Here is a 7,628-nt window from a genome sequence, read left to right as displayed (position 1 = left end):
CAGATTGAAGTAGATTTCTTCTAACTTCTTCCAAGTATTTTTCTATTAACTCAATTCTATCTCCGTCTTGTATAAAGATCCTTCTAGAAATGTACTTAATTGCACTGTCCTCGATAATATATTTTTGACGAGCTGCTAAATTTTTTCGAACTTTATTTTCAATAGAGTACAAAAGTGCTTGTCCATGTAATATTTTTGTTTTGAGATCTTTCTGCATTAATTTATCTCCAAATTATTATAAAATACCCTATATAAACAGGGGATATTTTCTCCTCTGAAGCCCAATTTCAGGGCCCATTTATGTATCCATGGAATTGAAAAATCAATAAAGAAAAAGATCTGGTCAATTTTTTTCCAGATTGCAGATATAATCTGTGTGATATAACTAGTTTAACTTTGGGGAGAGTGGTCCATTCTTTGTATAACTTATTAAATCGATTTGGCAATATCTTGGTAGTGGGATCGGGTAAAACCACTAGTTTAAAACTAGTTTTGAATTGGTTCTGCAAATATCTTCGGACATACCTTTATAAACCAAGTATGTTTATTTCAGTCATTATTCTAGTAAAGTACTTTATTAAAGGCCTGAATATAATCCCAATAAGTAAAATTTATATGATTTCCTTTCCGGTTATTATGATCTTCCCCCAATCTTCAATGGATATAATCCATTTGATAATGAATTTTGATAAATTATAAACATTCTCTTCTGTGTTGTATCCAGAAACGTGCTCAAAATTTGCACTGCCTGTGGAAATGAGGATAGTCTCATAATAAGAACACATTTTGTATGACTCACCTGGGTAGTATAATTTATTCATCAAATATTTTTGGAGTATCTTCCATGGTTCATTTCTCCTCTGATCACAGAGTTTTCAGTAAGAAATATCATTTCTTTGTTTTCTAGTTGTTTATAGGACTTGATATCATCATTGTCCTTGTCTTTAGCAATTGAAGCAAATGTAAAACTTTGCTTTTTGGTGGATAAATATGCCTGCAATTGTCCATATAACGGATGGTCTTCTGGGATATATTCTAGAAGAATTGAAGGAGATGAAGAAGATTCGCCTTTCTGCGATACTTTAGAGTTTATGAAACTCTTATTTCCCATTTTTATAACTAGGGCGTTAGATGAGGATCCGTATGATGATCCTTGAGAAAATGATCTACCTGGAGATGATCTTCCCCCGGAGGATGATCTTCCTCTTAATCTGCCTTTTCCTTTTGCTCCAACCATTTTCCATGGAGGATTATCCATACTGGAAATGGAACGATTATTCAAATATATCAAATCCATGCAAATCAAGTATGTCTTTAATTTTTTTCATACCCAAAGACTTCAAATTCGTCTTCAATCATATCTTTGAGGATCTTTTCTATTATAAGATTTTGTAAATCTTGATATAATGGAGTTACCTAAGAATGTTGATTAAAGTTCTTTCTATAAGGAAGGATGTATAAATATTCATTTTAATTGAGATATTGCCTAGATAAAAAAATCAGGAAGGGAATTATCAACTCCCTTTTTATACTAAATTTCGAAGTCAAAAGAGGCTAATTGAGCTTGCTACCTTGCAAATATCAATTTTGAAGCATCATGTTTAAAGTCTTTAGCAAACATGTATTTCACAGATTGTGCATTAGTTTTTATCAAAAACTTTTGAGTATATAAATCATCTTGAAATTTCAAAACAAACTTAACAAATGTAAGAATTTCATGAGCCACCGTAGCATATTTCTTCTGGGCTTTAGTCCATTTTCCTAAATGAAATCTTATCAAGTATTCAGATTTGTCATAGGGATTAACTTGTTTTAGTATTCCTCCATAACCTATCTTAGACTCGATTGTCTCAATGATTTTTTGCCACGTAGGATTGGCTAAATTTAAACAGGGTAAAGTTTTAACACTCTATTTAATACATTGAACAAAATCTGCGTGACTATCAGTACAAGACCCTTTATGATCCTCTTTTAGCCTGTCATATAAATGAGCTAAATCATGAGATAAATTTTTATAAAAGGGAAGATATAATTCAAGCTTCCCAAGAATTTCTACAGTTGAGTTCTGTCAGTGATAACATCAGGAAATTTAGATGCAAAATCAATGGATCGTTGTATTAGAGTAATCTTCCCTTGACGAATGTTATGTCCTAAGAATCAAACATCTATTTGAAATAAACTCATTTTGATTTAGATATCACCAAATCATTTTGTGTCACAATTTTTTTAAAGATATCTAGATGCTTAATATGCAATTCAAATATCTTGGATAATACTAATATATCATCAATATAAACTATGATGAAATCCATATAAGGATTAAAGATATCATTCATGATTTTCTAAAATTCAGAAGGGGCATTTTCAAACCAAATGACATAACATTCCATTCATATTGCCCACAAGGAACATTGAAAGCAGTTCTGTATGTATGTTCCTTAAATACCCGAATTTTCCAATATCTAGATTTTAAATCAAATTTTGAAAATATGTTGGCGTTATATAATATTGCCAGTAAATCCTTTTTGTTTGGAATAGGATACTTAATCCATTTCAAATATTCGTTCAAAGGTTTGTAATTTATTACTAACCTAGGAACACCACATTCTTTTCATGCAGCGTTGTTAACATAAAATGCAGCATGAGACCAAGGAGATCTTGAAGGTTTTATCAAACCCTTCTATAACAGATTATCAATCTCTTTTTTGCAGAATTCAACTAATTTGGCATTCATTTGACAAGGTCGTGATTTGGTCGGGATATCATCCTCAAAAAAGTTATCTCCATATGGAAGAGTGACAATGTGATTTTTTGGATTCCCAAAAGCACTAAGGTAATCGACACAAATATCAACAGTCACTTTTTTAGAAATTAATTTAATTTTTTGGTATCTTTGCAAATTTTATTGTATCAAAAATATTCATGCTAAGAAGTTCAAACTGTAAAGAATCAACATGCTTTTGCTTCATATCAATTAAAGCATTTATATCTCTCATTGTGAGATCTATAACAAAAGGATAAGATATGTATTTATTCTTGTATGTAGTGGTAAATCCTTTACAATCAAGATAAGTAAAAGGATATATAGTAGTAGTAAAATAAATTCCAAGTATAATTGGAGGGTATAACTGATTTTTCACCAAAAAGAAGAAATGTGGAATGTATACTTTATTTTGGCAAATATGAGCATTTGGTAATTTATACTCTATATCAAGAGCATGTCTAGATGCATATTTTACTATATGAGTAGTCTTTTGAAAATATTTAGTAGGGATTAACTCTTCTTTAATGTAGCTAACATCTGCTCCATTGTCAATCATAGAGACATTAGTTATAAAAAACTGGTTATTAATTAAAATAGTATATTTAATGTACCACTTATGAGAAGTAACAATTTGCATCATACCTAGAAAGTGATCATTTTTTAAATCAAGAGATTTTTGAAGAATATCATCTTCCTCATTTTTATTATGAATTTTTTCTTTTCCTTTGAAAAATTTAGTAGGAGAAATGTGTTCCTCAATTTGCGAAATCCTTTGATCACAAATCATTTGTCTTTGTTTAAGAGATTTAATCTCTTTTTTTAGGTTTTCAACTTATATTTTTAAATCATCAAGAGAAGTATCTCTACTAGGGGCAGAACTCATTGTAAAATGCTTATTTACCTCTGTTTAAGAATAGGGTGTAAAATAATTAGCATGTTTTGTCGGTTCAAGAAAATTGCTATACCCAGTTTTAGACATACTAGGTTTTGAACTAGTATATAAATTAATAATTTTTTCACGTAGTTTCTCATCCGAAACTTCTTTAAGAGTTCCAAAATAATATCAGAAGTAATGGTCCTTATATTCAAATCATCAAATTAGAATTGCAATTTATAAAATACACCATCACAAGTGCAGGTATGACCTTGACAATCAGAACATGTAGTATTAAAATTTTTATCACTATCAAAAAATTCAAACAAATCTATTTCGTTGTCTGGTTCAGATTAAAAATCATAATTAGATTTTGATCCCAAGGTGTATAACAATTCATAAACCTTATCATGAAGGTCTTCATCAAGTTCTAAAGACTTCCGTTTTTCAAGCTTATAGTTAGGAGAAATATGCCTAAACTTATCACATTTGTAACACTTAATCTTAATAAGATCTCGCTTAGATCTAGTTTTGTAAATCTAGTAGACGTCTGATAAACATTCCTGCTTTCACGTTCTTCTTTGGATCTATATCTAGATCTCCTTTTCCTATAAGGTTTATCATCCTTAGAATATCAATGACTCCTTTTCTTAGAAAAGGTTGGTTTGGGTTCTCCAAACTGAGTACAAAAATCTCATAGTTGAGATTTCTCCTTAAGCTTATCAATCTTATGCTGCCTAGAATTGATGTTTAAAGAATTGTGGCTTGTCTAGAGCCGTGGGAAAAAATTAGTTTGTATTTGTGTATTTTAGAGATCTTTTTCGTGAAACAATCTTCTGTGGTGACTTTCCAAATTCAAGGTAAATTATTTTATCTACTTTGCATGAAGAAGTTGAAAAAGATTAAATATAAAAAATAAAGATCATTGATTTATTTGTGTTTTATGGGTGAAACAATGTCCTGAGCTTGAGGTTTCTTGGAAACAACATTTCTACTTCTTCTGAAGTAGTGGTATGAGTTTCATACACTTTACCCCCAAATGCAATGCGTGGGAATACATTGGCTATGTTGAGTTGTTGTTGATATGGATACATCAATATTGAGATATTTTATTTTATCTCTTTGTATAAAAAATAAAATCTATAAACCTCTTTTTACTTCTCTTAAGTGTTAATTTTGGATATTTTTATTAAGAGACATACTTTTTTATTGCATGTCTTAATGTTTCAAAGTACTTGTGGTTACTTCAAATTTCTTGAGTTTTCGATAATAGAATGATTTACTATTGATCTGTACGTGTGAGTTAATATTCTTGGAATTTGAAACTAAAAAAATTGATTGGATAAGCAGTGAGATTTTCATCAAATTGAAAAAAAATGTTTGAAATAATTTCATATGATTTTTCTATTATTATAGAATTTAGCAGTTGTTCTCGATTTATTGATCTAATAAGAGTTTATTAGCTTCAAAAAAATATTGGTGGGATATATCTGTAGGAATGACTTATCATATGTCCTCTTTTTATGAAGCGATAAGATAAATTAGAGTTCAAATGGAGCAAACGTGTTTTACTGTGAGTAGGATCATTGAAAATGATAGGTTGCTAGCTTCTCGTTATTTGAAATGAAACCAACTTAAGGCCTCGAGGAAAATCCCTTCCAGGTCCTTCATAAGTTATGTCATTTACTGCATACAATATTTTCTTTGTTTCAGCTTCTCTCAAGCATAGATCATGGATAAGATCATGAAGCCTACAAGTCTTGATTTTGCCATTCAAATTTTGCTTTCTAAAAATAATTAGACTATTCACAACAATATCATGGAAAATAGTAATAGACCTTTTCCCAATCCCTCAATCCCCTTTATCTATAAATATCCTTCTACAACCAATAATCTAATCAACTTCTTTAGAAAAATCTTACTAACTTTTTATACAATTCAAAAATATAGAAAGCAAGATTTCAAATATGATGGAAGGTGGTTGTAGCTCAATGTGAGCAATTTTAAGAAATATTGATAATTATCAAGGTTTAAAAATGTTCTCACACTTAAAGCTACTTTTTTCCATTTATCCAACGTCCTCTTGGTAGAGAGAGTTCCTGCATCTGCATAAGTAATTAGTGGTAATCCTTTGCAATTTTCTACAACTACCTTTGCATTATTTTAAAATTCAATTGGACTATTTGTTTTCCAAATGTATTTTGGTAAAATAAATTCTTATTTTTCTCTTGCTCTCGGAAATAGATTGAAAAAGTATCATCGGTATTTGTAGTAGATTGAGCGACATTAATATCTTGAGTAGTCAACAATATCTGACTTTGTTTGAATTTTGTGGAAATCATAGTCTAATCTCATCTCAGGATTTCGTGCTTCATATCTCATCTATAACAATGAAATATCTCCGACCCTTTAAACTTTTTTTCAAACTCTCTTTTAGTTCATCGATTTTAAGCAAGCAATCTGTAGGTTCTCCATCAATTATCTTTAAGGTTTCTGCTAGTTACTCATCGCTTTTCTTATGAATCTTTTCTTTCACCCAAATAGCATCTTGAATGTGTGATTCAACTTTGTCTTCTTCTTTTTGTGCTAGATCACCGACACTTTGAGGAATTTTTTTTTAATTCATCACCAGGATAGTGAAGAAACTTGAGCAAAGAGCGAACCTTTTTTTATAGTAATTTTAAATATTCTTTATGATCCTCTTGAAGGTTTTAGCTGGATTAAAAAAAATTAGGTGTGTTTTTCTATCAGAGAAGTTACTGCAGCATAAGCAGCCATATCTCTTGCTACGAAACTTCATAGATTTACAAAAAAATGGCCTTCAAAATTGCAAAGTATGATAACTACTGAAGTTTCAGGAGGTGAGTAATTTTGTTGCTGTTTTGTTTAGATATTGAAGCATTTTAACAATGAAAATATAAAATATGATAGATAGTTTAAAGTCATCCATCAAAAGTTAAATTTTTTTAGATTGTATAATTTTTCTTATAGTTACATGATCATGTGTGAAAATTAAATAGTTATGTGGGTATGTTTAATGTCTTCAAGTTAGTAGTATTTCATATTCGGTTGTTTGAGTTGATTTCAAATTTAAATTGAATGAGCAAACACCATTATATTTTTAGAGTGATTCTTTCACCATTTGTATGTGTGCAATGAAAATTCTAAATGTTGATGTTTTATATTATCAAATATATTATTTTGTTTAGCTTTCGATTTTATGATATGCTTATGTCTTTGTATTTTCAGGCTTTAAAGAGAAACATACTCATTTTTTAATGATAGATTATTCATCAATTATCATCAATAGAATGAATTATAGAGGCCAATATATTTTAGAGTGTACATCTATTTCCAATTGGGTGATATAAAAGTCATCTTACAGATCTTAGTCAATGCATAAATGTCATGATTGTTGGATCTTAGTTCATAGAGAAATCAGAATTAATAGTTTGTTCTGTTAGACTATTTTATTGAATACTTTACTCATTCTATCTTTTAGGATCAATACTGGGCACCTCCAAACTTGAAAAGGCTACTGTCAGGTAAACTGAAGTATTTAACTACAACAGGGAATCTTATCAAGGTGATTATTGTTTTGTGTACCTTGACATCTCTGTTATTGCTCATCTTAGAAATATCCTTGCATGTGAATATAATCAGAATTGTCCATCGATTTCGAATGATCTTATGCTTGATGATTATTTTCTCCCTAATTGATCATAATACCCTGAGTATTTTTTTTAGATAAAGTGTAGGTATAGAATAGTACCTAATTCAATATCATTTGAGAGTAAAAAAAACTATGCATTACAATAATGTAGACATTAGACATAGTATCTTCTCCAAGATGTTCGTGATGATTTGATAATGCTTACATAGTAGATACAATTAGAATTACCTAAAATAAAGAGCATGACATCTCAAGAGGCATCAACTGCTACTGCACAAGCGTTTGATGAAGCAGAGTGAAACACCCTAGGTTTTGGC

General features: G+C 29.9%; 1 long non-coding RNA gene across 1 annotated transcript; it reads left to right on the top strand.

Annotated features, from left to right (window-relative positions):
• The first annotated feature begins 888 nt into the window (after window positions 1-888).
• LOC107845034 lies at window positions 889-7,214 on the top strand. Its single transcript, XR_001666684.2, has 3 exons — window positions 889-1,306; window positions 2,712-2,833; window positions 7,141-7,214. It is a non-coding gene; the product is annotated as an uncharacterized LOC107845034 (long non-coding RNA).
• Window positions 7,215-7,628: the final 414 nt, after the last annotated feature.

This window comes from Capsicum annuum, chromosome 10 (assembly GCF_002878395.1).
Source record: "Capsicum annuum cultivar UCD-10X-F1 chromosome 10, UCD10Xv1.1, whole genome shotgun sequence".
Taxonomy (NCBI): Eukaryota; Viridiplantae; Streptophyta; class Magnoliopsida; order Solanales; family Solanaceae; genus Capsicum; species Capsicum annuum.
This window is presented reverse-complemented; position numbering and strand designations above follow the sequence as displayed.